The sequence below is a fragment of the Neolamprologus brichardi genome, chromosome 14 (assembly GCF_056152115.1).
Source record: "Neolamprologus brichardi isolate AB-2024 chromosome 14, ASM5615211v1, whole genome shotgun sequence".
In the NCBI taxonomy this organism is placed as follows: Eukaryota; Metazoa; Chordata; class Actinopteri; order Cichliformes; family Cichlidae; genus Neolamprologus; species Neolamprologus brichardi.
Window position 1 is genome coordinate 12,647,454 of NC_142117.1, and position 6,401 is coordinate 12,653,854.

A 6,401-nucleotide genomic window follows, 5' to 3' on the forward strand; every position below is an offset into this window, starting at 1 on the left:
TAATCAGAGAAATGGCAGCAGTCAGAAATAGCCTGACAGACAGACTAAGAGCGTCTTCTCTTTCTCCTCCTCTTCTTATTCTTGTCTTCCTCCGGGGAGGGTAAATGGATACACACACACACACACACACGCACACACACACACACGCGCACACACACACACACGCACACACACACACACACACACACACACACACACACACACACACTTTCCCCCTTCCTAAAACCATAAAGTGTAGATGTGTTTGAGGGTTATAAGAGATGAGAAAAAGCCTGGAGGTATCACAGCAGCAAAACCTGATCTACAGTCCAGATGAAGCCACTTTAAGTCTCACTTAAAAAAATACAAAAAAACCTCTGCTGGCCTGTTGCTGTTTTGTCTGTGGGTGTCAACAGTTTAAAGGCATCAGCTTCATGCAGATGACATTTGAGGCATTTGGCAGTTCATTTTTAGCACAACCCACAGTTTATACAACCACAGAGTAATCTTAGATTCGTGAGTGGTATCTCCCCCACCAACCCACATGCTTCACACTGATGAATGACTGGGAGGTGGGTGGTAAAGAAGGCATCAAAGAGAGGAGAGAATATTCCCCCTTATTTCAGCTCAGAGGAGGCACATACGAAATCTTTTGAGGACTCAAAGCAACCAAATTGTGGCAACCAAATTTTCAGCTAAAATTTGTATGCCCTTTTGATTTCTTCTATCCTAAAGTATACAGGGAGGCAGTTCAGAGAGCTTCTAAGAGACATTTTAGCCTTTAAACTGTGGCGATTTTAACAAATGTACAAAATGAAAAAAAATATTTTGATAAGTGCATTTTTAGCATAAACGCAGAGAGACATCTTCACCTTTCCATCTTTGTGCACCAGTATGACAGATTACAAAAAGTGCTGGAAGCTGCAAATATTCTGTTATTCGTGTTGAAAATTCACTTAAATCAAGAAAATGACTGCAGTACAGATGCGGCTAAAGGGGATTGATTTATAAACAGCACAGGTACTTCCTCCTCACAGACAGCTGTGACTCTGTGTGTAACTAAAAGAGAGTGAGTGTGTGTGTGTGTTGTTGGGGGGTCCAGGCGGAGCACAGTAAGAGTGAATGTGTCTTTTCCCTGCAATGCTAATTCCTCCCTATGGAGAAGACATTCCTGCAGGCTGCGTGCATGTGTGAGAGATTCTTTCTGCATTCCCTCCCAGCGTCCGACGCAGACCCCCACACAGAATCAGAATTCCAAGGAAATTCCTATGTCATGTCGTTTTACGTGGCGGATGAGTATTATTGTTGCAGAATTCCCACCCAGGTTCTCACACACATCTATCCATCAGGGGTGTCAGTGCGACACAAACGGAACAACAACAACAACAAAAGCAAGGAATTCCCTTTTGATTGTGATGACTTTATTTACACAGCGGAGACTCGGATACAAGAATGACAAACGTCGCTCGATTACATTTGGCGCCTTGGCAGCGTGCTGTTCAAACATTTATGATGCAACACTTTGAATATTTTCTCTTTATGACTAAATTCCTCTTAATGTCAGAGGGACACAAACGAAAGCACCAGAGCTCGCTCGCAGCTATGATAGACTTCTTTACATTAACATGCATCAACAGAAACTACTTACAAGCCAGTTATATCAACCATGCTTCAAATGCACTCTCTCCACTAACACATTCTTCACTGGAGAGAACAGATTACGCAGGTTGTGTTTACATTTTCATCAGCGTGCCTCTGCTGATGTGAATAGTGTGCTAAAAGACAGTCAAATCATCTTTGATTATCCTTCACAGGAAAATAAGAAAGTTGCTGTTATTAATGTGTCCCATAAATATAAGTTTGTTTTTTTTTTATTTTTATTTTTCACACAGATTCGATAACAGTCATACAATATCCAGTGTTTTACACTGGCTGTCCTCTCCAACCACCTCAAAGGACAGGCTGTCGTGCCATCTTTCTGGCCTTCCGATTGGACAGACACACATTTGTTAATATGTAAAAAATACCTTTTTTCCCCTATTTTTTCCTCCCCTCCATAAAGATTCGATAACAGGCTCCAAAACTGCTGCTTTTTTTTAACTTTATTTTTTCATTTTCCTCAGACATTTACAATAAATGGAGGGAATAAAAGAAAAAAATTAAGGGGTGAGGGAGAACAAATGGCAAAAAAAAGAAAGAGTAAACAACTTGTGTGGTGCTACCTAAACATCAAAGAAACTCTGTGTTTGGTCGAGCCTTATAAAGATTCCATGTCTTCCATCGTTGTTCGAATCGATGTGCTTCAAGTCTTAAGTAATAAGTTATTTTTTCCATCGTGGAAATTTCCTCCATGACATCTCGCCATGGCTTCAATCTCAAAAGATCCATTTGAAGCCAGTTCCTTGTAATAACTTTCTCGCAGGCTATTATCGTCACATTAAACAGGTAAATGCCCTCAATGTCAATTACTTCTGCGGGTAACAGGCCTAGAAGTAGGTCTGCTTAATTTTTTTTCTTAATGTGGCCCTAACACATCATTGTGATTTTGTTCTACAAGTAGCCCTGAAATATGGCATAAATCACAAGCTCCATAATGCATGTTGTATCTGCCTGCTAACAGGTCCAGTACTGGACGATCCCACTGAAGAGTGATATCATGCCGCTGTTTAGCCTGACAATAGAGAGAGAGAGTGGAAGTAATGTTACAATAGGGCCGAGGGTGAGAGCTGCAAAATATCAGGAAAACACAAATCTGTCAGAGAGGATGAAGAACAGAGTCAAATGGGTGGAAAGAGAGAGCGAGCGAGAGACACAGCGGCATGTCTGCTGACGCTAATCAACAGGCCCTTAATACATTTTAATCAAACGTGGGTCAATAGTAGTGATCAGAGCAGCTCATTTAGCTTCAGATGTTAACACTTCATTCAATAAATAAGACACCATGTATTTCTATCGATATGTAGTGAGGCAATAATAATAAAAGCTCTAAACATTTAATTTGTCTAATATAAACGAGCGACAAACAAAAGCCTTGTGGGATTATTCAGTAATAATGAGATTTCTGCTGTTTGTATCGCTTCAAGATGCAAACTGAGACAAGTCATTACCAGAGATGCAGACTTTCAAAAACTGAAGACCCAAATATCAGACCCACAAGAGCTACCACACCACTCAAAACACAGAAACTGAAATGAGTCGGGTCCCTATCAGTTGCCTGCAGGGCCCATGTTTGCTGTCAGGACACCAGCTGTAATATTAATAATTAAATATTGATGAAGGCTCCTCATGTTAAACACTGTAATCACATTACAGGGAGTAACAGTGGCACACAGTATTGATCCGTGTGTGTTTCTGCGCAGCTCAGCAGCGGCCGATGAAGTGGGTGAGGCCTTGCAGGTCCCCACAGGAGGACACCTGTGTTAGAAATGTGGTGCTGTGAAGACGGGCGTCCAGAGGAGACTCCACCTCTGCTCCTCTCAGATCCACACACAGCTGATCGGCCCACTTTCTGTTAAAGTGGGTGTGGTGGAGGTGTGGTCCCTGGCTCAGCTGCAGGGGAGGGATGGTGCAGTGAGCTCAAGGAGGCGGTGCCAGTGGAAGCAGATGAGGCCACAGGTGGTGATGATCTGGTTAATCGGGTGTTTCTTTTCTTATAGTGAAGCTGGACACTGGAGGAGGGGGTGTGTCCCGAGACTGGCTGTGAACGGAGAGACGCTACCTGTGAAAAGTGGCAATAAAACTCATAAATCTGACAGTGTGTTGAGTCTGTCTTTACAAGTTTTGTCAAAACCCAGGAATTGGGATGCCAGAGCCACACGCTGCGCCGCCCACCCAGCCTTTGCAAATCTTAGCACAAATGTCCACTGTCGGTGGCAATGCTCTGTATTTGGGGACGGTGATGACCCCCAGATCTTCTTGGAGACCTTCCGGGCCATGGCAAAAGCATTCCAGTGGCCTCCTGCAGAGTGGGTGCTGCTTCCACTGCTGTCAGGGGAGGCTCAGACGGCTGCCCTAAGTCTGCCACCGACCTCACAGAGCAGCTTCCCAGACATCTGCTGGGCCGTGCTGGACTGTATGGGCCTCTCCCCAGAGGATCATCCTCGGTGGTTCCGGATCTGCAGGCTGACAGGGGAGGACCGCCCGTTCGTGTGGGCCCAGAAATTACACGACACAGCGGCGCGATGGCTGCCGCTTGGACCATTGGAGGCTGGTGGAAACAGCGAGGTGGGTCCGGTGCCACTGGCCTATGAGCTTGGAGGCAGCGGTCACGTTGGCAGAACACCACCTGGCTGCTAGAGTGAAGGAGCCCAGGGAAGGCAGGCCCAGGTGCCAGTGCCTAGGTGCAGGGTCCTCACGCCCGCACCGGTAGGGCGGGCCCCTGCGCTGAGTCCCACTAACCCATTTTTTCCCACTTTGCTTCCGGTCCCTGGGGAGGCAATCAGCACTGCTCCAGAGCCATGGAGAGTAGCAGAGACACTGGGGCAAGGGTGCTAGAAGTGCGGGCAGCCAGGACACCTGAGGCGGGACTGTCCGCCAATGGAAGTGGGACAGGTGTTCCGTGTCACCAGTGCTCCGGCACCCTTCCCAAGTCTGGGAGGGATGTATAGCATTCCGGTAAGGACTCAAGGGGGTATACGCCATGCTTTGGTGGACACGGGCTCTACACAGACCCTTTTGCACCAGAGCTCGCACGGAGGATACACACACCCAGTTGGTGCCATAAAGCTGCTGGAAAATGATTTTCCAGGTGGCTCACTATAAAACCCATGGGAGGGCATATGGGATATGATAAGAATCTGGAGCGAATTAAGGCGCACTTTTATTAGCTGGGCATCCGAGCGGATGTGCACCGCTGGTGTGCATCCTGTCCGGAATGCCAACTTGTTAACCAGCCAGCCATTCCAAAAGCGCCTTTGCGCCTGCTAACATTGATGGAGGTCCCGTTTGAGCGCATTGGCATGCACCTCATTGAGCCATTTCACCGGAGTGCACGCGGCTATCGCTTTGTATTAGTGCTGGTGGATCACGCAATGCAATACCCGGAAGCAGTGCCACTGCGTACCATCTCTGCAAATAGTGTGGAGCAGGCACTGTTTTAGGTTATCTCCTGAGTAAGTGTTCCGAAAGAAATACTGACTGACCAGGGCACGTCGTTCATGTCTCCCACACTGAAGGAATTGTATGAATTACTGGGCATTAAATCTGTTCACACCAGGATCTACCACCTTCAGACTGACGGCCTGGTGGAGCGGCTGAATAAGACTTTAAAGTCGATGATTTGGAAGTTCATACATGAGGGTGAACGCAATCGGGATCACTGGCTAGACCCTCTGTTACTTGCAGTGTGGGAGGTGCCCCAGTTCTCCACAGGATTTCCTCCCTTTAAAACGCCTTGGGTGCTCGACCTAATTAAAGAAAACTGGGAGGAACACCTGTATAACAGAGGGGCTAGACTCAAGCAATTTTCACCGGGAGACAAAGTGCTTGTATTACTCCCTTCTTCTAGTTTAAAGTTACTCGCCAAGTGGCAAGGACCCCCCACCTCACACGGTGAGTGGGGGACGTTGACTATGAAATTGCATGGTCAGACAGGGGAGGGGCCACGCAGATTTATTGCCTCAATCTCCTGAAAGTATGGAGAGAGGCTGAAACTCTCTCTGGTGAGCCGGGCCGCAGGTGCCAAATTCAATCAATACTTTATTTACTTTATTTACTCAAATAAGGACCTAGGTTGCACTAAGAGCATTTGACTCGATGATCGAAGTGCTCTCCTAGGAGTATACAGGTTGAGAAGTTTAGTTAAATAGCAAGGCGCAACATTATTTACGATATTTGATGGGCAGCCAATGTAGGTCAGCAAGGATAGGGGTAATAGAATCAAACCTTCTAGTACCAGCTGCCGCTGCATTTTGGACAAGTTGTTGTTTATGAAGAAGGGCAGATTGGAGGCCCAGGTAAAGGGAGTTACAGTAGTCTAATCTTGAAGTAACAAAGGCATGTATAAGTTTTTCAAGATCCACTCGCGGTATGCAATGCCTAGCCTAAGAGATTTGACGTAGTTTTTAAAAGCTAGACTGTACTACAGAGGACACTTGTTTATCAAGTTTAAAGGAGCTGTCCTAAAGAACACCTAAGTTACGTACTGTATCAGAGAGGGAGGTAGCAAAGGGCCCAAATATATTGGCTAATTGTGCCCGAGGGATGTTGTCCCCGAGGGATGTGGCTATCAAAGACAATAATTTCCGTTTTCTTTTCATTTAGAAAAAGGGAGTTACTCGATAAAAAGCTTTTGACCTCCCTCATACAATCAAGAAAGCAGTGTAGTGAAGAGGGGGTACCATCAGTCAGACAAAAATAGATTTGAATATCATCAGCATAAAAAAAAAAAAGAAATGTTATATTTGTCAAATATAGAGCCCAAG

At 45.9% G+C, this 6,401-nt stretch overlaps 1 pseudogene; it reads left to right on the forward strand.

The window, feature by feature from the left end:
* Positions 1-3,912: 3,912 nt before the first annotated feature.
* On the forward strand, positions 3,913-4,718 carry LOC148098832 (uncharacterized; annotated as a pseudogene).
* The last annotated feature ends 1,683 nt before the right edge of the window (positions 4,719-6,401 follow it).